We start from the raw sequence: 27,745 nt of genomic DNA, 5'->3' as shown, positions 1-27,745 counted from the left end.
GAAAATTTTATGAAGTACATGCTTAAATTTCTGACTTTCACTTTTGGCCACTAAGGCTTCCTGCTGTGACAACCTCTACACTTAGCTGGTCCTGGATTCTGGGACTCAGAAACGGGAGACTGTTCATCTTTCATATGGCTTTTTCCCCAGTGGGGTATTTTGGCTCATGTGGAAATGCTCGTATTGTCTCTTGTAGCATAAGAAACTAGTCATAGATATCATAGCAAAAAATCCAGAAGATGTTTATTGCAGTTAAATTACTCACCACTAAATTACAACAGAGTAGCAAGTTCTGATTCAAGTGATCCCAGAGTAAATCTTTTAAAGGTGTGTAGGTATAGTGATCTTGAGACATTCTTGGCCATTGCTGGTGCTGGCACTAGTGGGACTAAAGAGCTGGTGATTTGCTGTTGGCTGCTTTAGTTGGTACGTATGCCTTCTCTGTTGACTGAGAAATTCTGTCATGTGAATAATCCTGTTTGTGGACTACTACTTTACACTCATCATGTTTCACTTTTTGAGGGATTGCACTTGACATTTGTTTCACTTTTTAACCGATTAAACTTTTCAAAACATTTCAAATGTTTTAATAAAAAATTATAATTTAACTTTTTAAAATTGTGGAAAGATGTCAGTGATTTCCATTCATATTACAATGTCATTGTTATCCAGGTAAATTTGCACATAATTACTTCACTGAGCAGGTAAAAGTGGCATATCACAGTAATTACTTTATTTTGTACTGCTTGGTCATTAAACATCTTTTTAAACAACTCCACTGCTAAAAATTAGAGTTCTTTGAATGATTCATTGCAGAACAATTCCACATCCTCAACAGCTTCACTTAAGAGTCTTTTGTTTTACTGTTTGGAATTGGGAGGAGGCAACATTTAGAAAAATAGCCCCTGGCATTTTTGCAGCTAAATCTAGACTTGCAGCAGTTGTATATCCAGGTAAAATGGGCTTAGAGATCCATTACCAGCCTGCAGAAATTGGATCAAACAACAAACATCAGAAGCCAACAAACTAATTCAGAGCTCCTGAAATCCGACTTCATGGAAGGCAGATGAGAAAAGAAGTTTGGATACCCAGAGTGCTAGTCTTTTAAGACATTTAAGACATGTCCTCCAGAAGAATGAGTGTAGCATTTGATATTTGGAGATATGGAAAATTATTTTCATATCTTTATGTGGTAGCTATTGGACAGTTGAATCTTTTGAATTTTGAAACACATGGAAACCTGAAATACTTCAAAAGCCTAACATAGTCAATGTAAGAATTCTTAGCAGGATTATTTGGGTTGAGTCAGTGATGCATGCATCCATGCAATCGCAACAACTCCTCAGCTATTGGCCAGGATTTCTGTAATGCCAGAAGTAGCGGTGGCTGGGACAAAAAGTAGTTCTCGGATTCTTAAATCCAGGAGTACAGAGGCAGCTGAGTAAGGGTTTCCTGTTTGTGTATTCCCTATGGTTAGTGGAGGAGGTGGTGTTGGTGATGATTATGGACCCAGGTGTCTTTGTGGAGAGACCCAGAGAATGAGGCAGCATTTGCAGGAGAGCAGGCCTTGGGGAGCAGGGGTAAGTGTCTGATGTGGAAAGGGAGCCCTTGAGATGGTGAACCAGGGAACTTTCCCTCCCCTCGTAACCCTCCACTTGCCAACCTGCTGATAGGAAAACATAACAATCTGTACCATTCTATGTTATGTGAATGAATGCAGAGGAATCTGCAATTTGTTAATTTGTTTTGTTTTTATGTCCTTGTTATTTTGTTTGTATTTATTTATTTTGGACAAGGGCCAGTAATTGGATACTGTACTGTTACAAACTACTACATACAGTTGTGGAAAAAGGAAAAATTACCGGTGGTGACCTCAGTGCTGATGTGAAAAGTTCCTGCCTTCATCTTGCACAAAGCTCAGTGTGTACTGCAGGATCAGAGTTATTGGGTATTTTAGCAACTGTAAAGCTATTGAGGCTGGTAAATTTTGTATTGGATCTTCTGTAAATCCTCCATTGGTGGTCTGGTTCTTCACTTAAGGATATTTCAATTTAATTCTATTTACAAAATTGTATTCAATTGGACAGTGTGTTATAGCCAGGAAATGAGAAGCCAGCACAATTTTCTTGAATTGAACTCTGGGAATCACGTTAAGAAATATTTAACATAAAAAGGTTTTGGTGTTTTGACCACCCAAGATAGTTAACATCCCCCCCCATTTCTCTCCACCCCCCCCCCCCCCCCCCCACCTCCCCCGCCCCCATCTCTGTAATGGGGGGGATGCATTAGAGTTTAATAGTACAGTACTTTATTGTAAGTTGAGTAGTTAACCACTATCAACAGATCAGTACAAATCTGGAATTTTGTCATATAGTCATATTGTTATAGTTTTAGATGCAGAAAGTCCTCTCCCTAATAGATTCTATCTTTATAGACCATCCAATTCTTCTGTCTTCCCATTGCAACATTGTTGAAACGTTTAAGCTCTAATACTGAGCACATTGTTTGTTGTGCTCACCAAGCCATTTTCTCCTTATACCCACTCACCTCAGCCTCCTTTTATCTTCCAAAGTTTTGGGAGGTGCAAATTGTGGAGGAAGAAAGGAAACAACTGCATGAAATGGAAAATCCTAATGTGTAAAAATACAGTGTGATTTGAACAGATGAAAAAATTCCAGAAAGATACTCATCACAGATCTGTGTTTTGGAAAGGTAAAAGACTAAAACCACCAGTTAAATTCTCCAGTTGGATTCTGTTTAGAATAACATCCAGATGAGACTGCTGCAACTGGAAGTCTTAACATTTGTAGCAGAATGTTGTTTGTTTAGTCATACCAAACTCCACTCAGACCAGTCTCAGAGCTTGTAACAAGAATGTGCATGACCTCACAGAAGTGACTTTAAAGTCATCAAGTGTTAGTCTATCATCTTGGTGTAATCTGTTGTTGGCTGTTATGATAAGGAGTGGCTTTGTGACACTGTCAAAATGATCATATTTGCTACATCCTTGTCTCATGTCCAGTCTAGTATGAAAGTCCAAATATCAGCTTGACTTGAGGCTTTAATAAGTCATAGGAAAATAAACTTGCAAGTGTGAATATGACGGGCTTTGTGAAAGGAAACCTGTTGCATTTGAACACACTGCCATGTAGTCAGCGCTGACCAAGCTGTCAATGGCCTTATGGTGACTGCACAATGGCTTCTTTCTTCACCATGCTAATTCTGTGATTAGTAAATTGGGCTTTTAAGCAGAGCTAGATTGGATTTTGTTCGCTTTGCTTCTAAACAGGTTTGTAGCTCGGGACCTAGGAGTTTTGAACTAAAGGCTGATTAGTTTAGATTCCCTACAGTGTGGAAACAGGCCCTTCAGCCCAACAAGTCCACACCGAACCTCCGAAGAGTATCCCACCCAGAATCATTTCCCTCCGACTAATGCACCTAACACTATCGGCAATTTAGCATGGCCAATTCACCTGACTTGCACATCTTTGCGTGGGTTTCCTCCCACAGTCCAGACACTGTGCAAACTCCACAGAGAGAATGTGGAAACTCCACACAGACAGTTACCTGAGGCTGGAATAGAACCTGGGACCCTGATGCTGTGAGGCAGCAGTACTAGCCACTGTGCCACCCTTGAGCCACCGTGCTACCCTTGAAAAAACTAACTCCAACAATGTCCCAAACTACACGTCCTTCAATACAAAACAGTAGGCTCAAATTAATGATATACTTCATGTTGGTATTGGCTTACAAATTACATGGGAAGTAAAGGCAGCTTTCATGGGTGTTTTGGAGGTGGATGGTGTTCTATTATTCTCTTTCTGGGTTTTCTTCTCTCTGTATCAATGACTTACATGTTGCTGGCATTTTCAGATATTGAGAAGTGTAGTAAATAATTCTAATATTAATAAGATGGTAGAATTAGTAAACAAGTGACAGATGGATTTTTCATGTCAATTAATATAAAGAAATTTAAAACGTTTTAGGTTAGGTTGGATGACCCTGTGAAGCAGAGAGCATTAGGATAGAGTTTTACAAGGAGTTGCTGTTAATGTCTTCAGAAAACTATTTTTTAATGGAATTTGTTTTCCTTATATAAGGTTGAATGTAAAGTCAATGAAATGGTAAATCTGTCTAAAATCTTACACCATTTCAGTATGGTGAGCTGTTGTCTAAATCAGTCAGTATCTGAAAGGTTCACTTGACATCACGATAAGCTTTGAGCATTAATATATAACGTACTTTTTCAGGAAGGAGCTGTGTGTTTGTTTTAACCAGTTCTGGTGCTTTGTTACCAAGACCGAGAATATTTTAGTAACTGCAATGTGAACTAACTTTTAAAGTTGAGCCTGATATCTCTCAAGAGACAATCATGTATCATTGCATTTTAACTAGCAACTAATTGATATGTAATAAATCTACTTACTGTTTAATCAAAAGTGAACCTGTCCTCTGCTGAAGGAGAGGTCCCTGCTTTTTCAGTGTCCAACTTGCAAATGCTCATGCTTACAAAGGTGATCCCATACATGGTTATAATTTTAAAGACTCGACATGTGAACATTTCTTTTACTTACGAACATTTGCTTTCCAGTATCCTGCATTATATTCTGACTTGCAAACTGATTCCAAAACACAGCCCATTTGCAAGCTGGGGACTACCTGTATGTCACGTGTGTATCCTTCCCCACATTGCAAGAGGAGCATTACCAATATCGATCGGAAGGGTTGATGGCAGTGAACATATCCAAGATCACATCTGATTTTGAGATGGTGATATCAGTGAGCACTTTGATAATCATAAGATGTACAATTGGCCTTATACTATAGGAAGGAACTTGTGGGAACAGAGGATGTGTAGCCCATCTTGGGCAGAATGTTGCCTTGTTTAAGGAAATATAATAGAGTCTTTAAAAATTGGGGATGTAAAACTCTTGTCCAGGAGTTTCGGAGCAATTTTGGTGGAGGTGTTTTAAAATTGCAGCAGTGCAACTGAGTAGAAAGAAACCCATTTTCGAGTGAACAAGGTGTCGTAACTGCAAATTACATCAGAAATTCAGAATGGAGAGCAGGAGAGGCTGTGAATTAAATTAGACCATCTTAAATTTTAAGATTAGGTTAGACTGCGAGCAACAGTTATTGAATGATGTGATCAGAAGAGCAAAAAAATCTTGGGTTTTCACTATTCAGTGAAATATTTGATTGATTGGGCTGGGTAGTTATTATCCATGGTGTAATTTTATGGAATTCAGTGGTATACAGACTAAGAGCACCCTATGTCTTATTGCTTACTTGGTAAAGGAAGACTGCTGGACTCATTAATCGTTGTCTTGCACTATAGATCGGAGGTTAAGTTTGCTAGTTTCCATAGAACCAAGCAATGTGCTCAGTTTAGATGTCAACATGGCTTGGTGTTGCAATTGTGACTTGTAATATATTCCTACAACCTCAAAATCAACCTCAACCTGCACTATAATGTCAGTTTATTTTGATTGAACTGTACAGTTTGGTTTGGCATTAATTGTTGATGCTCATTAGGAAATTTCAAAATGGTGCAAATTTCTCTTTGCTGCTGCCAATAACCTCAGTCACACGTGAAAACCTGTTCAGACTAACAAACACATTCTCAAGTGTAATTTTTTTTCTGTTTTTGTTTTTTTAATGGTTATCAGTCACAAGATAATCCAAATCCTCCTCCTTCAACTAAATCAATTTTATTAATAGCAACAACTTGGGTTTACTTTATTTGTTCTTACTATATGAGTGTTGTTTGCAAGACAGACATGTATTTCCCATCTCTAAATAGCCTTGAAATTAGAAGCTTGCCGGGAAGTCTCTTTAGGAATTTAGAACCGTGGAGATGGCAGTTAGGGCAGTTCAATGTTCCTCCTGCAGAATGTGGGAGTTAAGGGGCACCACTCGTGTCCCTGCTGACCTTGTGTGCAGGAAGTGCACCCAACTCCAGCCCCTCGAAAACCAAGTTAGGGAGTTGGAGCTGGATGAACTTCAGATCATTTGGGAAGCAGAGAGGGTTATTGAGAGGGATGGAAAGGGAACCAGCAGTCAGTGCAGTGGTCCCCTGTGGCTGTTCCCCTCAAGAACAACAGCCATGGGGTTCAGGTCTCTAGCACAGAATCTGTCCTTGCTGCTCAGAAGGGAAGGGGGAAGAGAAACAGAGCATTAGTCATTGGGGACTCCATAGTTAGGGGGACAGATAGAAGGTTCTGTGGGAATGAGAGAGATTCACAGTTGGTGTTGCCAGGGTTCATGATGTCTCTGATAGTGTTTTTGGGATCCTTGATGGGGAGGGGGAGCAGCCCCAAGATATGGTCCACATAGGTACTAACGACATAGGTAGGAAAAGTGATGGGGATTTAAGGCAGAAATTCAGGGAGCTAGGGTGGAAGCTTAGTGCTAGAGAAAAGTGTTGTTTTCTCTGGTTTGTTGCTCAGGTCACGTTTTAGTGAGGTGAGGAATAGGGAGAGAGAGGAGTTGAACACGTGGCTACAGGGTGGTGCAGGAGGGAGGGTTTCGGAAACCTGGATAATTGGGACTCATTCTGGGACTTCTACAAACCGGATGGTCTACACCTGAACCAGAGGGCTGGGCGGGGGATGTTTGCTAGTGCTATTCGGGAGGGTTTAAAATAATCAGCAGCGAGATGGGAACCTAAATTGTAGTTCCAGGGTGGAGGAGGTTGAAAGTAGTGAGCTCAGAAATGAAGTTTCAAGGTTGCAAGTGTACCAGCAAGCAGGAAGGTGATTTGAAGCGTGTCTAATTCAACATCAGGAGCATGCGGAATAAGGTGGGTGAACTTATAGCGTGGGTTGGTACCTGGGACTTTGATGTTGTGGCCATTTTGGAGACATGGATAGAGCAGGGACAGGAATGGTTGTTGCAGGTTCTGGGATTTAGACGTTTTAGGAAGAACAGAGAAGATGGTAAAAGAGGGGGAGGTGTGGCATTATTCGTCAAGGACACCATTACGATGGCAGAAAGGATGTTTGAGGACTCGTCTACTGAGGTAGTATGGGCTGAGGTCAGAAACTGGAAAGGAGAGGTCACCCTTTTGGGAGTTTTCTATAGATCTCTGAATAGTTCCAGAGATATGGAGGATAGGATAGCAAAGATAAATCTGGATAAGAGCAAGTGTAACAGGGTAGTTGTTATGGGGGCCTTTTAACTTTCCAAATATTGACTGGAAATACTATAGTTTGAGTACTTTACATGAGTAAGTTTTTGTCCAAAGTGTACAGGATGGTTTCCTGACAGTATGTAGACAAGCCAACAAGGGTCGAGGCCACATTGGATTTGGTACTGGGTAATGAACCTGGCCTGGTGTTAGATTTGGAGGTAGGTGAGCACTTTGGTGACAGTGAACATAATTCGGTTATGTTTACTTTAGCAATGGAAAGGGATAGGTATATAATTCAGGGCAAGAGTTATTGCTGGGGGAAAGGTAATTATGATATGATTAGGCAAGATTTAGGATGCATAGGTTGGGGAAGGAAACTGCAGGGGATGGGCACAATTTGAAATGTGGAGCTTGAAGGAATAGCTATTGTGTGTCCTTGATAAGTATGTGCCTGTCAGGCAGGGAGGAAGTGGACGAGCGAAGGAGCTTTGGTTTACTAAAGAAGCTGACTCTCTCTTGTCAAGATGAAGATCGCGGCTTCTATTAGGATGATTTGGAGATGCCGGTGTTGGACTGGGGTGTACAAAGTTAAAAATCATACAACACCAGGTTATAGTCCAACAGGTTTAATTGGAAGCACACTAGCTTTCGGAGCAACGCTCCTTCATCAGGTGGTACAAGTTAGCCAGGAAAGACCGAAAGAGAGAGCTAAGAAGAGTCAGGAGGGGGCATGAGAAGTCATTGGCAGGTAGGATCGAGGAGAACTTTCTCCATCCATTCATAAAGATGTTGTGAAATTTGAAAGGGTTCAGAAAAGATTTAAAAGGATGTGTCAGGATTGGAGGATTTGAGCCATAGGGAGAGGTTGAATAGGCTAAGCCTGTTTTCCCTGGAGTGGAGGAGTCCAGAACTAGATGGTGTAGGTTAGCGGATGATGATGGTTAGCACGAGGCGACATAGCTTTAAATCGACAGGTGATAAATATAGGATAGAAGTCCGAGGTGGTTTCTTTACTCAGAGTAGTAGGGGTGTGGATCGCATTGCCTGCAACAATAGTAGACTCACTAACTTTAAAGGCATTTAAATGGTCATTGAATAAACACATGCTGGTTGACCAGGCATCCCTAGTTGCCTTGAGAAAATGGAGGGGAGCTGCCGCCTTGCAGTAAATATATTGGTAGTGGATTGAATGGATGCTTGTGAATGTGATGCCAGAAGTGGGCTGTTTTGTCCTGGTTGATGTTGATGTCAAACTTCCTGAGTGTACTCATCCAGGCAAGTGGGAAGTACTTCCTCACTCTCCTGATTTTGTGTCTTGTAGATGGTGGACAAGATTTGGGCAGTGGTTAAATTGTCTCCTATTAGAGATGGTCATTGCATGGCATTTGTCTGGCCTAAATGATGTTTGCCACTTGTCAGCTCAAGCCTGGATATTGTGCAGATCTTGTTGCATTTGAACATCATTTGGGTTCAGTATCTAGAGAATTGCAAATGGTGCTGAACATAATACATGATCATCCCTAGTTTTGACTTTCTAATGGAGGGAAGGTTATTGATGAAGCAGCTGAAGATGGTTGGGCCTAAGACACTACCCTGAAGAGGTCTTGCAGAGATGTCCTGAAGCTGATATGATTGACGTCCAATAACCACAACCATCTTCCTATGTGCCAGGTATGACTCCAACCAGTGGAGCGCTTGCCTCCTGATTCCCATTGATTCTAGTTTTTTTGGGTCTCCTTGATGCCACACTTGATTGATTTGCAGCCTTGATGTCGGGGCTGTTACTCTTACCTTACCACTAGAATCCAGCTCTTCTCTCCGTGTTTGAACCAAGGCTATAAGAAAGTCAGGAGCGGAGTGATCCTGGAGGAACTCAAACTAGGTGTCATTGAGCATGTTATTGCTGAGCACCTGCTGCTCGATACTCCCGTTGATGACACCTTCCATCACTTTATTGATTGTGAATAGACCGATGGGGCGATAATTGGCAGGGATATAATATGATTTCAATGTCTCTCAGTTACTTTTCCAGCAAAGTGACTACAGTTATTGCCCTTATAAATAAAGTATCTCTAGTGTAAAGCACCCCAAGAAGGTTTGCATCTTTGGAAAAACAGTAATACTGAGTCAAAAAGGGTATTATGAGGATGGGATTGAAAGTTTGACTGTCAGAGTCTTCGGTGCATGGTTTTCTTTTCCTCATTTTAATTGCATGTCGTATTTACCTTGCAGTCAGACACGTCTGGTATTGTGTCCTGGGCTGAACTACCATTACCTCAACTAAGAAAATCATAACTATCATCTTTTGGCTCCCACAACAAACTTTATACTTTGCCATGTAGTTACTTCTCCTCTGCAGTCACTATGATTCAATGACTCAAACAAACTATTCGTTTGTAACCTCAATTCCATTTAACACTGTGTAGACCTGCTAAACATACGTAAACACTGTCAGTCACAAAGTTCGCCTCATTACATCTGCAGCTGTCTTCATTTTTGCTTTAACTCATCTGCAGTTTAATCTCTTATGGTTTTACTTTTCCAGTTTCTTCTGTTCAATATCCCTCTGCATCCACCATAAAATTAAATTCATCCAAAACTCTGCCAATGTCCTACTGTGCTCTCATGCCAGTGCTTGTTCAGTCCTTGTCCAGGGTCACAAATGAAAAATTTTCACCATCACATTGCCATCCTTCGTGATCTTGCCATCCCCTGCCCCACCTCCATCCATCCAATTTACCCTGCCATTGCTGGATATGACTGTAATCATCCAGGTATTGAACTTTGACATTCTGCCATGTTCTGTCATTCTGCTTTTTCTTTAAGACCCTCTGTAAAGCCTACTAGTTGTTCACTTTTATCCAGTCCTCCTGGCATTTACTGCATTGACTCAATGTTGAATTTGTGGCGTATTTTTATAAAGTCATTCAGCACAGAGGCTTACCTATGCCTGATCACTACCTTAAAATTCAATCAGATTTGTTACGTGTGATCTCCTCAGTCAAAACCGTGCTGACTACCCATGAGCAAAGTTTGCCTTTCCGAGGGGAGATTAATTCTCTCCAGTAGTTTCCATCTCGTTGATGTGAGAATCAATTATCTCCAATTCCCTGGTTTATTCATACCCCTCCTTGTAAAGTGGAACCATACTAACTGTCCTGCTGTCCTCCAGTCCTCTGGCACCTCCCCTTTGGCCAGAGGAGACTTTAGAAATTGAGTCAGAGCCCCTGTAATTTCTTGTCTCATTTCCCAAATCTGGATACAATTCAATTGGACCTCTGGGTTTGTCCACCTTTTAAGCTTGCCAGAACCTCTAACACCACCTCACTCTGAGATTGCATGACATATTCTATTCTTGATTCTGCTACTCTTTTAGTCAGCAAAATTGTTTTGAAATTAACATTAAGTCAGAATATAAAAGATCCCTTCAATTTACAGCAAACTGATTTGTAAAAATTTCAATCGCTGCTTTTCATACTGTTGATTGTTGGCCCTACTCATTAAATAACACAAAGCTTACAGGAAAAATGGCTTTTGAAGGAATGTGTGGTGCGTTTTAAATGCTAAAAAGCAGTTTAACATTGTTGGTATATTTTATATGTATGTAACTTGAGCATAGCCTGCTTGTTGCTGTAGTGATACTTCAAATTTTGGTGGCACTTGCTTGATCATAAATGACGATAAAATCCTAAATACAAGCAAGGAAAGGTATGGTAAAATATTCTGCAGTGGTTTCAAAGCAATTATAGGTCGGAGCTGAAGATATTCTCACATCAGCGCCACACAAAATCAAATGGTTGAGGAGGCTGGCAATGTCACATTTTACTTGGAATTCTTTTGTATATTAAGATCATAGGGTAGCCATGAATCTACAGGAATGAAGACTTGCTCTGGTAATGAGAGAGGCCCAAGAATTCTTGTCAGACCCATTGCAGTGTGGTATTCGCATAATTGTTCGTGGAACTGTAAACATTAATTATCTAAGATTATAGTGTTTAAATTTAGTTTTTGTATTCAATTTAATCAACTATAAAACATTGCAGTGTATACTTTTTTTTGGCAATGTGTTGGTACAGAATACATTTTAAGGATTAACGGGGATAATATAGAAAAAGGAAAACACTTTATTTTGAAAGCAACCTGAAATCATTGGTGCTGGGTACTGTGACCAGAATTTCCTATATCCATTGGATGAAATCACTGCTTATAACCCCGTGGGAGCCTTGTCCACAGGAAGGAAAATGAGGCCTCTGCCCATCAACTTATTTCAAGTATCATAAATTTCCATGGAACATTTTAAAAACATTTTTTGAGACCAGTCCAATGCAAATGATTTAAAGGGCACAAGTAACTAAAGAAGCTAGCAGGACTATGACTGTATTAATCTACAGCTGCAATTTCTCCTGTTAAGACATACACTTGCATGAGTATTTGCAAACGCTTCATATTGCAAGTCAGCATGCTGGTAGTGACGCTGTCACGGAATCATTGCAAGTAACCCGTAGGAGTTGTGACGAATGTAACATCTAAAGCATTACAGCACTCATGTATGCAGTCAATTAGGAAAAGATGAAGAAATTTTGTTTCCAAAGGCTTCTGATATTTGGGTAGTAGATGGGGTGAGCCAGCAAGTGGTGCTTTTCTGCCTTTTTGAGCCATTCTCTGCCTCGGACTTTTCTTGCAAAAGGAAATTCTACTGAAGGAATTTCTTCTTGGGTTGCTGCTAGCACCACATTTTAAAATTTGCTTTTTATTTCAGATCAGATTGCTGGCAGGGTGGATCTGTTTCAGGCCAAGACATGATTGTGAGTTTAATAATCCACCATTAGAGAATTTTCAAAATGCTAGCTGGCCACATCTGGTGAGGCGTGAAGGTTGGCTCACTTGGCACAGTACGCTGTGTACTTATAATTATTCTCCAAGAAAGTGTATTCAAACTTGATTAATTATATGGGCACATGGGTTTTGTGTAGCAGTGAAATGAATCTGCCCCTTGTGAGCTATACAGTCTACCCCTCTCATGGCAGTGTCTTATTTCATTGCCTCCATCACCCTCCCAAACAAACTAGAGAAAAGAGGATTTCCTTGAGAAAATACTCATAGTTCTACATTTTGGGCTAAATTTAAAAGCTGTTCTATGTTCCTCGTACAAACTGCTGAAACCTCTTAAAGTGAATGTGGAATCTTTAGTGATTTGAATCACTAACCCTTCTCTCATCTCCGAGAACTTGAAGAGCAAAGTTATTCCAGAGGCAGAATTGCATTCAACAAGTGAATGGTTTTTGTTCTATTCAACTCTTTTTTTTTGTTGTTGTTTGGTAGTGGATGGGGAGGATGAGGTTTTGATTTTGTGCACTACACACTATGTGCACTTGTTGATTATAGGTTTTTGCAACTAGGTCAGAAGCAAATGAATATCAGTGTGTTACATATTCATGTGGGCCTCATATTTTTGTTTGTTTGGTGCTGTTCATTCTATCTTTCTGAAGTCCAGAGTGGAGATGTTTGGTCTGATGGTGGCTTCTGAACTGTTTTCTTTTCAGTATAATTTCCCCTGCCATTAGCATAACTGATGGAAAAAAATCACATGCTTAGTGCAATTAAATTTTAAAATCTCCTCATTGTATTGGTTTACTGCGGGTTTTGCATCTTGTGATAAACAATTGAGTTTAGAGGAAAATGAAACATTTTGTAAAACAGATGCAATTTGTGCTGGAATGACCGATTATATCCATAGTGAAGAGTACCCAGTGGAGCGTCAGTCAGATCCCAATGTAGAGTTGTTTAATGTGTTAACTGAACATCAAATCAGAGCAAGTTGTGTCATTGAAATTGTGGCAGCATCAAATCGCCACATTGTAACTAATGAACACAGATTTTCAGAATCTGAAAGTGGAGACCCTTAGTCTGATAATGAGTTGTTGGATCCAGAGAAATCATGAATGAAAGCAAAATATTGTGGATGCTGAAAATAATTTTGGAGTCCAGTATCATTCTCTTCATAAATCTTGGGCTGGTGACCTCATTTGAAACAATAAAGGCCATGTTACTTAAATTGAGTGAGAACAGTGCCAAGGATGCTCCACTAATTAGTGGTGTTCTAGAGATTGTGGTATTTAAATTAGTAGTACGTCTAATCAACAACAGAGATAGCCTATAATTCCAGTGCAATTGTTTTCTTCCCTTGACGAGTATTCAAGGTGGCTACTAAAAAAAAACTGAACAATTCCTGTATGAAGCAACCTAATGACTTTAAAATAATTTATGGTTTGGGTGGCCATGGTGCAATATCATGATTGGGACAGTATTAAGAACCAGAGGTCTGGACTAATAATTGAGCAATGTGTGCCCAAATCTTCAATAGTTGAGGAATTTATATGTAATTAATTAGATAAATCTGAAATGAAAAGTGAATACCTGATAACTCTAGAACAATTGGGTTGCTACAGATGCAGCTCTTTAGAAGGATACCATTAGCATTGTCCGTTGCACAATTCTTGCAGAGATGGTGTCTCCATTTCACCCTGAGGAGACTATGCATTGGGTTCTTTGGCACTGTTACTGTGCTAAATGAGGTGAAATCTGAATAAATCTAATATCTTAGCATACTATCCATAAAATCATCAGCTTCAGCAATATCATGTTCTCTCAAAGCCTATAACTTCGTGTTGTTATGTGCCCTTGCTCTATGATTGACATCAAACTGTCATATAAAAAGGACTAAGTGCATTTATAAATGAATTGCCAATCTGGTGAAGTTAGAACATCAGAGCCACATGCATAACAAATAAGGGAATCAGCATGCTATAGGCAACGTGGGAACATGAGAATTAGGAGCAGAAGTAGGCAATTCAGCCTTTTGAATCTACTTTAATAAAATCGTAGCTGATCTGATTGTGGCTTCAACTTCAAATAATCTTTGCCTTGTTAGTAAAGTATCTTTCTCCTCCTATATTTTAAAAATATTTGAATAGCTCAGCGTTCAGTGCTTTTCAGGGCAGAGAACCGAAGGACTGTCAAACCTCCAAGAAAGCAAAAAACAATGGACAATTTTTTTTTTTTCATTTATTCATTCTTGGAATGTGGAGTTCTCTGGCTGGGCAGTAGTTATTGACCATCTTTAATTAATGATGAGAAGGTGGCAATGAACCACTGTGGTCCATGTGTTGTAAATACACTCTCAATGTTTTTCAGGAGGGATATTGGAATTTTGATCCAATAACCATGAAGAAATGGCAATATATTTTCCAAGTCTCACTTATATAAATAATTTGGATGTGAGCAAAGGTGTGGTTAGTAAGTTCGCAGATGACACCAAAACTGGAGGTGTAGTGGACAGCAAAGAAGGTTACCTCAGATTACAACAGGATCTTGATCAGATGGGCCAATGGGCTGAGAAGTGGCAGATGGAGTTTAATTCAGATAAATGTGAGGTGCTGCATTTTAGGAAAGCAAATCTTAGCAGGACTTATGCACTTAATGGTCAGGTCCTAGGGAGTGTTGCTGAACAAAGAGATCTTGGAGTGCAGGTTCATAGCACCTTGAAAGTGGAGTCACAGGTAGATAGGATAGTGAAGAAGGCGTTTGGTATGCTTTCCTTTATTGGTCAGAGTATGGAGTATAGGAGTTGGGAGGTCATGTTGTGGCTGTATAGGCCATTGTTGGAATATTGCTTGCAATTCTGGTCTCTTTCCTATCGGAAAGATGCTGTGAAACTTGAAAAGGTTCAGAAAAGATTTATAAGGATTTGAGCTACAGGGAGAGGTTGAATAGGCCAGGGCTGTTTTCCCTGGAGCGTCGGAGGCTGAGGGGTGACCTTACAGAGGTTTTTATAAAATCATGAGGGGCATGGATAGGGTAAATAGACAAGGGCTTTTCCCTTGGGTAGGGGAGGGCATAGGTTTAGGGTGAGAGGGGAAAGATATAAAAGAGACCTAGGGGGCGGCACGGTGGCACAGTGGTTAGCACTGTTGCCTCGCAGCGCCAGAGACCCGGGTTCAATTCCCGACTCAGGCGACTGACTGTGGAGTTTGCACGTTCTCCCCGTGTCTGCGTGGGTTTCCTCCGGGTGCTCCGGTTTCCTCCCACAGTCCAAAGATGTGCAGGTTAGGTGAATTGGCCATACTAAATTGCCCGTAGTGTTAGGTAAGGGGTAAATGTAGGGGTATGGGTGGGTTTCGCTTCGGCGGGTCGGTGTGGACTTGTTGGGCCGAAGGGCCTGTTTCCACACTGTAATCTAATCTAATCTAATCTAAGGTGCAACTTTTTCAGAGGTTGGTGCATGTATGAAATGGGCCGGTAGTGGTGCGGGCTGATACAATTGCAAGATTTAAAAGGCTTCTTGATGGGTATGTGAATACAAAGGATTTGGAGGGATATGGGCTGGGTGGGTGCTGGCAGTTGGGACTAGATTGGGTTGGAATATCTAGTCTGCATGAATGAGTTGGACCGAAGGGTCTGTTTCCACGCTATACATCTCTAAGACTCTAAGTCAGATGGTGAGTGGCTTGGAGAGAAACTTGCAGGTGGTAGTGTTCCCAGTTCTTCTAGACTGTAATGCTGTGGGTTTGGATGGTGCTGTATGAGGAGTCTTGATGAATCTCTGTAAGTTGCCTTGTAGATGGTGTATTGTCCCACCGCTGTGCGTCAGTGGTGAAGTGAATGAATGTTTATGGATTTGATACCAGTCATGGAGCTTGGATGGTGTCAGGCTGCTTCAGTGTTGTTGGAGCTGCATTCACCCTGGCATCCTGTCAAGCCCACATTCCTGGCTTGACTTGCTTTGTATAGAGTTGAGATACCTGCTGCAGGATTCCAAATCCAGGATAAACACAGTATTTATATGGCTAGTCCATTTAAGTTTCTGCTCATTGGAAATGCCCAGGAACATTTGCCTTGTTTGATAAGTTTAACTCCAGAAACATTGAAGAAGCAGCCTACATGATTGGCACTTCACTCATTACCTGAAATCCTTTCATCTATTGCACACAGTGGTAACAGTGAAGATGCATTGTAGCAACTCAACTTGATTTCTTCAACATTGTCTTCTAAACTGCAGCTAGCAGTATTGAGTGTTACATGTGCATTGGAACAGTATTACCTACAAGTTCCCTTCAAATCATATCGGTCAGACTTAGAAATATATTGTCTATTTCTTAATCGTCACTGGTCCGAAAACCTTCACCCTTTTTAATAACGTTATGGATAGGCCTGTGTCACAGATGGCTAACTGGCACTTTCTTGGGAGCATTTTGGGATATGCCCGAAACGTCGATTCTCCTGTTCCCTGGATGCTGCCTGACCTGCTGCGCTTTTCCAGCAACACATTTCCAGCATTTTGGGATAGGCAATGAACGCATATAATAAACAAATATTAAAAGACCATAAGACATAGGAGTGGAAGTAAGGCCATTCGGCCCATCGAATCCACTCCACCATTCAATCATGGCTGATGGGCATTTCAACTCCACTTGCCCGCATTCTCCCCGTAGCCCTTAATTCCTTGTGACATCAAGAATTTATCAATCTCTGCCTTGAAGACATTTAGTGTCCCGGCCTCCACTGCACTCTGCGGCAATGAATTCCACAGGCTCACCACTCTCTGGCTGAAGAAATGTCTCCGCGTTTCTGTTCTGAATTTACCCCCTCTAATTCTAAGGCTGTGTTCACGGGTCCTAGTCTCCTCGCCTAACGGAAACCATTTCCTAGCATCCACCCTTTCCAAGCCATATATTATCTTGTAAGTTTCTATTAGATCTCCCTTTAATCTTCTAAACTCCAATGAATATAATCCCAGGATCCTCAGCCGTTCCTCGTATGTTAGACCTACCATTCCAGGGATCATCCGTGTGAATCTCTGCTGGACACACTCCAGTGCCAGTATGTCCTTCCTGAGGTGTGGGGACCAAAACTGGACACAGTACTCCAAATGGGGCCTAACTAGAGCTTTATAAAGTCTCAGTAGCACAACGGTGCTTTTATATCTTACCTGATCAATATATCTCAAATAGGAGTCATCAGTCATTTTCTTTGGTCTCCTGATATGGGGTATGGGATGACTTTTCACCCAATTTCTCTTTATTAGGAGTTGGAAATTACCACTCTTATTGTGAAGTAGGAGATTTCTTGAAAAACAAAGAAAAAGCTGGCGTTTGAGCCATTCCATAATGTTAGCAGAGATGGTAAAATCTGAAAGATATGGTATTTTTGCTAAAAAGTGAAAGCACTTTTACTTTGCTGTGATATTAATATAATTTATATTTATCAAGCACATTTTATCATAAAACATCCTAAGGCACTTTATAGTATGATATAATGAAATTTGATAGTTACTCATGTAAAGATATACAAGGAAGAATTGGGCTTTTGAGGAGTGTCTTATATCATGGGCTACCTAAAGGAGTAATTAAAGTCTGGGATGCTTAGGAGGGGAAAACTGGATGTGAGCATAAAACCTGGAGGATTGTGGGGATGGAAAATTTGTAGAGATTAAGAAATGGGCCAGAGACCACACATGTAACTAAAAATAAGAATGGCAGCACAGTGGCTCAGTAGTTAGCACCGCTGCTTCACAGCGCCAGGGATCTGGGTTTGATTCCAGCCTCTGGCAACTGTCTGTGTGGAGTTTGCACATTCTCCCCGTGTCTGTGTTGACTTTCTCCGATTTCCTCCCACAATCCAAAACTGTGCAGGTTAGGTGAATTGGCCATGCTAAATTGCCCATAGTATTCAGGGATATGTAGATTAGATGCATTAGTCGGGTAGGGGGATGGGTCTGGGTGGGTTACTTTTCAGAGGGTCGATGTGGACTTTAAGCTGAAGGGCCTGTTTCCACACCACAGGGATTCTATGAATGAAGATTTTAAGGTAAAGATGTTATTTAATCAGGGTCATTGTAGCTTAATGAGTACAAGGGCAAGTGGCCCTTGATGCAACTTCAGGCATAAGCTGCAAAGCTCTGGATGACTTCAAGTTTAAGGAGGGTAGAATTTGAGAGGGTTTGGGTTAGGATTAGTCAAGTCTAGAGGAAATAAAAGCATGGATATGATTTCTGAAGCTGATAGGTTTTAGCATTCTGAAGAAGAGTCATAACGGACTCAAAACATTAACACTGCTGCTTGATGTGCTTAGTTTCTCCAGTGTTCTCTGTTTGTTATGGGTGGCGTTTCATTAACAGACAAGCTGATGTAGGGTGGAGTCAGATGGTTGGAATTGACACCAAAGTTAGGTGAGAGTGATGTAGTTTAGCATCTCCTTGTCAACGGGGGGGTGGTGGGAATGATGGTAATACAGTTGATGGCTAGGGATCAGCACTTGCCCTGTCCATCGATTTGCTGTGTGGTACGCCCCACTCCTCTTTCATGCCCCATCCTTACACATCCACTCTGGATTGTCTGGTATCCACCATCCCACTATAACTAGGTCAATCCCTCCCACTACAACGCTCCACTTTGCCTTCTTGCAGAAATCTCTGTAGCTTTTCAGTGACCAAAATACTGACGTTGCCTTTTTGGATGTCACTTCTTTAGCAAACACTCGTTTGTTTTACTGTCCGTGTATGGAATTTCTAGCATACAATGTAGCCTCCACATTTATTTCCATAAATCTTTCCTTATTTTCCTACCAGTATTTAATTTCTGTTTATTGTTTCCTGTATGTCAAGCTGATAATGGAAAAACAATGGAGGAATAGTTTAAAGGTGGAGGAGAGGGAGAGAAGGTCTCATCGACTTAAATGAGAATGTGACATTCATTCTGAATGATGATCCAATGAGCATCATATGGTTAAGAAGTAGGAGAAAAACAATGATAAATCAAAGTTTTAAAAAAATCTTAATAAGGAATTGGTATTGTAAACCTTATAAAATGAAGGAAAAGTGCAGACTTAAAATCTAAACCCCTTGTTCCCATGAATACCTTGCATTAGCTAAATTGTTTATTGAGTTAGTTGATTTGGTAATAACTTGGATATAGGCAATATTAAGTTATTTACCTGAACAGAGGGAAGATTCAGTCCTTTGGTATAAATTTGTCAACCTCAGCTGCCATTTTAATGGAATTACTTAATTTAAGTTGCTAGGTACATTTTGGTATTGAGGTATTTACAATAATTTAGAAGTAAATTTTCTTTCTTCACACTTGTGCATTTTCTCCTGGGACTAATAATGACTTTATTCCACTTTGGTTAAGTGTGTCGTGAGATGATAACATAATCCAAAAGTGGGTTCTCAAACCATGCCAAAGGTGGGGCATGTGGTGTTTACTGAAATAGGTGGGTGGGATGCACACTCCTTCCACCGTTTTGTGCTGGACTTCAGTCTGGGCCTGTGAGAGATGCCCAGATTGTTTGTCACTTTCATGATGCATTTCCAGTTTGGGTGGTCTTTGATTCCCATGAATTACTGTGGTATTGCATTTTTTTTTCAGCAAGGGCTTGAGGATATTCTTGAAGTGTTTTCTCTGTCCTCCTGCTAGCCAGGAGAAGAGTTGTGCAGTGGATACAGTCTGACAGAAGATCTTTGTCTCCCACATGCTTAGGCTAAAGCCCAGTCTCACTCATGCCTCTGTAGCTACAATTTGGAGCTCCTCTTTAAGTTTGTGCTTGTTGATGGAGGTTCGGTGGTCTTAGTTCTGGACTGAACGCGACACAGGTTGAATGGTTTCTCACTCATCCTGAGGATGACTCCATATTAATAGGATGTTTCATGGATATTGAATTGTGTTGTGGTAAGAAATATGGAGAAGAGTAGTGGTGCACTGACACTGCATTGCGTGACCCCAGTTTGCAGATGTGTGGGTCCATCTTGGACCCATTGGTGAGCATTATGGCTTGTATAGCATCATGCCATGTGAAGGATGGTGATGAGTTGTTACTAGCAACCAGTTTGTGGAAGGTATTCCGTAGTCCTTTCCAATGGAGGACCATGCTCATGCTATAAAGTTGTTGAATTCCATGGTGAGTCTGAAAGCTGTAAATTGCCTGAACTAAAATTGAGGTATTGAGCACAAATACTGATTTGCATTTCTGTTACAGCCTCACCACCTCATGTCTTGTTTTGTTGCCTTTATTCTCAGCAGAGCTAACCTATTTTCTCTTACTCAAACCTATCGTTAACACTTACTTTACATCTCAATTGTTTAACCACCATTAGCACTCCTTTTGTATTTTGCTCTGGGCATCTGTTCCATTTGGTTCCCCCCCCCATCAAACCCCATTAACAGCATAAAAAATATTATCTTCCACGTCCCTACAGAAGAGTTATTGGAATTAAAACACTAACTGTGTTTCTTTCTCCACAGATGCTGCCAGACCAGCATTTTCTGTTTTTAATACCAGAATTACCTCTGATACTGCCATCTAGTGTTAACATATTATGCAGAATTTGCAACACAGAACTGAGCCCTACAGTCAACTGGTTTATGCTGATGTATATATAAACCATATCAGCCTTCTCTTGCTTTAATTATCTCTTATCACTTAATTTCTATATTTCTCTAATCTTTTTTGTATCGTTTAAGCCTTCCTTTTCTTGATTGCAGACTAAAGAACAGTTACGTTAGCCAGCTCTGTTTCAAACTGTTTTTTGATATTTGACAATGACATGAGTTTAAAATATGTTTTCAATCATGATTGGGTATGTAATCTTCAGAAAGTGAACAAATTTGTTTTTAAACAGGCAAATAAATAAAGACATCTTTTCTTGGTTTTGTCAGAGATCAATTGGGCCTATACATATTGGAGTTTAAAAGAATGAAAGACAACCATATGAATCTTAGGGAGCTTAACAAGGTAGATGTGGAGAGGTTTTTTCCCTTGTTGGTGAGTCTCAGACCAGAGGACTATAATCTTATTAAGGGGTTGCCCCTTTATGACGAAGACAAGGAGGAATTTCTTCCGGGAATGCTGAAACTGTTGAGTTCTTCACCATACTGAGCAGTAAATGCTGGGTCATTTAAGTACATTCAAGGCTGAGAGTGACACTTTTAATCAGTAAAGAAAATGGCTAGTAGGCATAGTCTTGAAAAATTACAGCCAGTGACTGACATTATAAAATGATTCTAAACAACAGTGCAGAGAAGTTTGGAACTTAGTTTTGTAAAGAAAATTAATGCAAGATCAATTTTAAAGTTTATCCTTGATCTGTATACTTCTATTTTGCTCCCCAAAGGCATACAGAAGAGCACCGCATTGGAGTTAACGTGGATCATCTTGAACCACCAGACTTGAAGGAATAAGTAGCCTGAACCTATTCCTATGTGTGTCTGAGAATTTTAAACAATGGAAAAAGCTTTCCTGAATGAATAGAATTGGCAGAAACATCTCTCTGATCTGAAGGCATGGGTTACTTATGTGAGTGGGGGACAAATTTGGGTGAGCACTTTGTTGGATAAGCCTTAAAGGTTACAAACACTTGGATTTGAATATAGTTATGGCACACCTTGTATGTGAATTTCTTTTTAATTCTACTCAGATTAAGGGGTTGTCTGTCAATTTTGGGGATACGCTCAGACATTGTTCCACGGACTTTCCTGGGCTACATCTGGTAATGCCAAAACAATGGTTTAAAAAGTTGTTAGAATGAGAGCATTCAGTTGTATTTACATTTTAGCAATGACACTCTGAAGCAGTTTGTTTTAGTTGCAACAGAACCTTAAGCAGTTTCCAGGAATTGTATTTTGTTCTGATTATTACTTTCTTAAATAAAACTTTCATCAATCCTTTGAGTAAAATTAGAAGGGTGTGCAAAACAATTTTAGTTTCTGACATTGCTCAATGAAGATTCTAGTCATCTCAGTTGGCAAAGCTAAACATTTATTTTGTGTTTTGTGTGCACTATATTAACATAACACATCCCAAGTGATATTACTCATTGGATGTTGGATGCTGTGCTGCGTTTTCTCTTTAAAAAGAGAAACATTACACCAACAGGGTAACATCTATTCAACTGCGAAGATGCAGCTGTTTCTAATCAGATCACACTCTTGACGTCATAAAGTCTAATTGCTGTCAATCGGTACAAACGGCTTTTCTTTAAAATTTTGCGACTGCTTTTTCTTTAAGTTTCCTATCTGTTCGGGTGCAATGTGGTGTTGCATGAATATGGAAGTAAATCTGTCCAATTCAAGTGCAATGTGCACAACAAATGTAATTGAGTTGAGAGACTGAAAGCATGTCAATGGCCTCAGATGTTTTATAAGGTATTTTGTGCTGCCGTGGTTTTAAATTGTACCTGGTAAATGATGGACAAAACATCAATGTTTTTGCATCACACTTCAGAAAGTTTGACATGCTATCAATATGTGGAGAGAGAATTATATTAATATGTATGATTTAGAGTGAAAAAAAATCATTTTGAGATGAACATTCATACTGTGGATACAGTATGCTAAATATTATACGGCCAAATACCAGTAATATATAACAAAATTTGGAATTGGGGACAAGGTATAGATTCATGCCAGTTATTCCTTTGTAATCTGCAATAAGACCAGATGGTAGTTTTTAGATTACATTACATTACAGTGTGGAAACAGGCCCTTCGGCCCAACAAGTCCACACCGACCCGCCGAAGCGAAACCCACCCATACCCCTACATTTACCCCTTACCTAATACTACGGGCAATTTAGTATGGCCAATTCACCTGACCCTGCACATCTTTGGACTGTGGGAGGAAACCGGAGCACCCGGAGGAAATCCACGCAGACACGGGGAGAACATGCAAACTCCACTCAGTCATTCGCCTGAGGCGGGAATTGAACCCAGATCTCGGGCGCTGTGAGGCAGCAGTGCTAACCACTGTGCCACCGTGCCGCTTTAAATGATGGTATGCAGATTTTGTTCTTCAAAGCCTGAGATTACTGATGCACCATACCAAACCATCACTGATGTGTCCAAATCATCTATACCAGCAGTGCCTAATGTCCTAAGCATGACATTTTTGATGATTGGAGTTAAAATTATGCTTGACAGAAAGCAGGAATAAAAGTTGGCACATCTCCCTTGGATTTGGCATGCATATTTTTATTGGTTCCAATGTAAATTTCAACTGAAACGAATCATGAACCTTTCAGGGTGGGAGGGTCAATGGTGGGGTGTCATGGCAGTGGAGGAAATTGAACAAAAGCTGGGGAAATTCCAAACTAGACAACTGCAAAAACCTCAACATTACTAATGCCAACTAGGCTCTAAATACAGCCTACATCCTTAAAGGAATTTTGTAACAAAAGACTCTTCTATCATGCTATGTGTGGTTGAATGACCGTCATACATGAACAATAAAGTGCCGAAGTGTCTAATTTCTTAAGTTACTGGATCAGAACAGAAATGCTTTGACAATAAGGAATGACTGTTAATTTACTTAATATGTGAGTGTGCTCCAGTGCCACACTAATGGTGTTATTTAAAATATTACAGATGACAAAATTCCTTTTATAGCAGAGGTAATTGCATTTAACTACAATGGTTGTCCACTGGACTATATTTGCAGAAGAATTCTTTTAAATGACAGTATTTTTCTCCCAAAAAAATACAGCTTGCCAGGCTGAACTCTTAATCCTGGGATTAGTAGTAGACTGACATTCTGCAAAGATATGATCTGATCCTTGTTTGTTCTGATTTACTTGTTTATGTATTTGTGCTTATAATTTTATTCCAGAACACCACCAACTTAAACTCATATAGTATCCTTCAAAACAAAAGAATATTTTGAGGCTCTTCACAGGAGCATTAGCAACAATATTTGCCATGTGTCACACAAGGAACTATTAAGGCAGATGACCAATTTTTTTTGAAGAGGGAGCTTTAAGGAACATACTGAAGGTTGAACGAGAGGCAGAAATGTTTAGCAGAGAATTCCTGTGCTCAGGACCTTGGTAACTAATGATATGGCCACCAATGATGAAATGGTTAAAATTGACTATGCTCAAAAGTGTAGAATTGGAGGGGAGCAACATCTTGGAGGGTTAAAAGGCTGAAGTATATTAAAGTGGTAGAATGAGCAAAGCAATGGACAGATTTGATATTAGAATGAATTTAAAAAATTGAGGCACTGCAATGTAGGCCAGTAAGTGTAAGGAATGTGATTTTATGCAAAATTTGATGGCAATATTTTGGATGATCTTGGTACAATGTGAGAGTTAAAGAGGGATGCATTAGTGTTGTCGACTCTAATGGTAACAAGTGCAACAAATGAAACAAATCAGCAAATGAACTGTGTCATGTGTTGATTTGGACAATGTTAGAGGTGGAAATAGGCATTTGTAATGATGGTCTGATATGTGCTCCGAAACTACTTTCCAGTTTAAATATGTCAACAATGAAGTTGCTTAGTTTAACCTCAGTTGCCAGGAAGGGAGATCCGGTTGATGGAAAGAAACTAAATTTTAGTCATGGGGAGAAAGACTGTGGATTTGGTCATCTGAAAACTTTGTAAGGAGAAATTACTATTTTGCTTATCCAACATTCAGTTTTAGAAATCTGACAGTTTGGAAGTAGTGGATGGCTTGAGAGAAAACAACTGTTTTAAGATGTTTCTAGAAACTTTTTTCTTTCTCTGCACTCTTCAAATGAGGAGCTTCTGAAAAACGTTTGAGTCTACATTTTTAAACCGGAGCTATCAAAATATGGGATGTAGTAGACTGATTAACAACATGATATTCTACTTGAGTTTACCAGGATAAGCAATGTCAGCATTAATGCAGATCAGATGCTTTAGATTCCCGAATCCACACTGCTGATGTCTTTCATTTATTTTTCGCAAACACTGATGCTAATTCCAAATATAGTTTGGTGAAGTTCTTTTTTATTTGAGTTCACATAATTGAAAGATTTCAGGAAACTTTTTTCAATAGAATCATTTGAATCCCTAAAGCATAGAAGCAGGCCATTTGGCCCATTGAGTGCATACTGACCCTCTAAAGAACATTCCCCCATCCCCTACCCTATCCCTGTAACCCTGCATTTTCCCAAGGCTAATCCACCTAGCCTGCTGGTCTTTGGACTGTAGGGGATAAACCGAAACACCCGGAAGAAACCCACGCAGATATGGGGAGAATATGCAGACTCCACACAAACAGTGGCCTGAGGGCGGAATCAAATCAGGACCATGGTGTTGTGAGGCAGCAGTGATAACCACTGAACCACCATGCTGCCCCTTGACTCTTGATGGTTTGTGGTTGTTGTAAGTTTCTGGTTGTTGAGTTTTTTTTTAAAACTCATTTTAAAACTTTTTGGAGTATACTTAAGAAGACAATTTAAAAAAAAACTCCGTGTGTGTCAGATTGGAAATCTATGGAATGTATTAAGCATCTGTGGTTCACAAGCTTATTTTCATTATAGTTACTTTAAAGAAAAATGAGAATCAATGGAACATCAATGAGTAAGGACTGTTTTCATTGTGAAAAGTTAAAAATCTCACAACACCAGCTTATTGTCCAACAGTTTTATTTGGAAACATAGCTTTCGGTGTGCTGCTCCTTCATCAGGTGGTTGTTTAGTATAAGATTGTAAGACGCAGAATTTATAGCAAAAGTTTACAGTGTGATGTAACTGAAATTATATATTGAAAAAGACCTAGATTATTTGTTAAGTGTCTCATCTTTTAGAATGACCATGTTGGTTTCACTTCTTGCATATGTAAATCGCAGATCATTTACAAGTTACATTCTCAAGTGAACTTTAACAACTGGTGCCATGTCGGCCCAGATAATGTATTGAAGGTGTGAGCTGCCCTGTGTGCGACTGTCTGTGCCACGATGGTCAGACTGGTTCCAATTGAAAAAAACAGATTACAGAATCTTACATGGATTAATGCAGTTTCTGAGCAAAATAAAATGCAATTCTGCAAGTACAATTTTACCCCACAAACTTGTATATGTGGGGGGGGGGGTTGGCGGGGGAGGGGTCTGAGTGTCTGTGAGAGTGTTTGTATGTATGTGTGAATGTAAAGGGGTATAAGCCTATGAGAGGGTGCATATGTAAGTGTGGGAGTGTATGAGAGAAGGTCTCTGAGGTGTATGGGTCTGTGGGAGTGTACGCGTGCACCTACCTGTGTGTATATAGTGCAATGGTGCACCTGTAGCGTGACATGAGTCCAAGGTCCCGGTTGAGGCCATCCCCAAACCTGGCTATCAGCTTCTGCTCGGCCATGTTTCATTGTTGCCTGTCCTGAAGTCTGCCTTGGAGGACAGTCACCCGAAGGTCCAAGGTCGAATGTCCTGGACCACTGAAGTGTTCTCTGTCTGGGAGGGAACACTCCTGTCTGTTTGTGCGGTGTCCATTCATCCATTTCTGTAGACTCTCCTTGGTCTCGCTAATGTACCATGCCTTGGGGCATCCTTGCCTGCAGTGTATGAGGTAGACAACGTTGTCTGAGTCGCATGAATAACTGCCACGTTCATGGTGGGAGGAACCCATGGGGATGGCCTTAACCGGGACTTGGGTTCATGTCACACTACAGGTGACCCCATTGCACTATACACGCATGCACTCAGAGGAGTGCACGTAGATGCAGACACACACGTGCTCTCCTACATATACATGCATTCGGACCCTCTCTCTCTCTCTCGCTCACATATACACTCCCACATGCACCCTCTCACAGGCGTATACCCCTTTACACTCATACATACAAACACACACACTCTCTCACAGACACTTATAACCACTGCCACCTCTGCACGCACGCAAATGCGCCGCCCCCCCCCCCCCCCCCCCCCAACGCACATGCACGCATACACATACCAGTTCGTGGGGTGAATTTGTACTTGCAGAATTACATTTTACTTTATTGTAAAAGATGAGAGACTTTACAAACAATCCAGGTCTTTTTAAATTTAATGTATAATTTTTTTTAGATTAGATTCCCTACAGTGTGGAAACAGTCCTTTCGGCCCAACCAGTCCACACCGACCCTCCGAAGAGTAACCCACCCAGACACACTTCCCTCTGAATGATGCACCTAACACTATGGCAATTTAGCATGGGCAATTCACCTAATGAAATAATGTAAACCTTTGGTCTAAATTCTGTGTCTTACAATCTTATTTTGCGCAACCACCTGATGAAGAAGCGGCGTTCCGAAAGCTACTGCTTCCAAATAAACCTGTTGGACTATAACCTGGTGTTGTGTGATTTTTAACTTTATATGTGCCAGTCCAACACCAGCATCTCCAATTCATTGTGAAACATTGTATGAGCATTTACTTTTGACAAATCCATATTTTGAAAATTCTCTCGACAATTATGGCTATTTTATCATGTTCTACAGCTGCAAATTGATTTGTCTTATGTCTAGAATTTTGTAGTTTTCAAGTCATATCTTCAGAAGGAGCTTTATAGTTGGAAATGAATTCTAAAGGTTTTTATGAAACAAAACGATAAGATTAGGGTGCTAATTAAATGCCAGTTATTTTTTATTAGTTTTGTTTTGTTGGATTGTATAGAAAATATCCATGTTATTGATAATTTAGTCAAAAATTGAGGTTATTACTTCAATTTTCAGCTTGCTCCAGTTAGATTAATCCCATATTTTTATTTCAAAAGCCATGACATGCTTCACCTGGTCAGACCAGCTGAATTTTAACCTAATAAATTGTGGGCTAAGTTTAGTTAAT

The 27,745-nt window shown here is 40.2% G+C and overlaps 1 protein-coding gene across 4 annotated transcripts in view; it reads left to right on the top strand.

Annotated features, from left to right (window-relative positions):
• The window catches only part of pcsk5b (proprotein convertase subtilisin/kexin type 5b), a 371,873-nt gene that overhangs the window by 81,663 nt on the left and 262,465 nt on the right, over positions 1 to 27,745 (top strand). The window lies entirely within an intron of this gene.

The sequence above is a fragment of the Chiloscyllium plagiosum genome, unplaced genomic scaffold, assembly GCF_037043375.1.
Source record: "Chiloscyllium plagiosum isolate Xiang-an unplaced genomic scaffold, Cpla_swu_hap1 HiC_scaffold_2, whole genome shotgun sequence".
Lineage (NCBI taxonomy): Eukaryota > Metazoa > Chordata > Chondrichthyes > Orectolobiformes > Hemiscylliidae > Chiloscyllium > Chiloscyllium plagiosum.
Note: the sequence above shows the minus strand (reverse complement) of the source record. Positions and strands in the feature narration are given on the sequence as shown.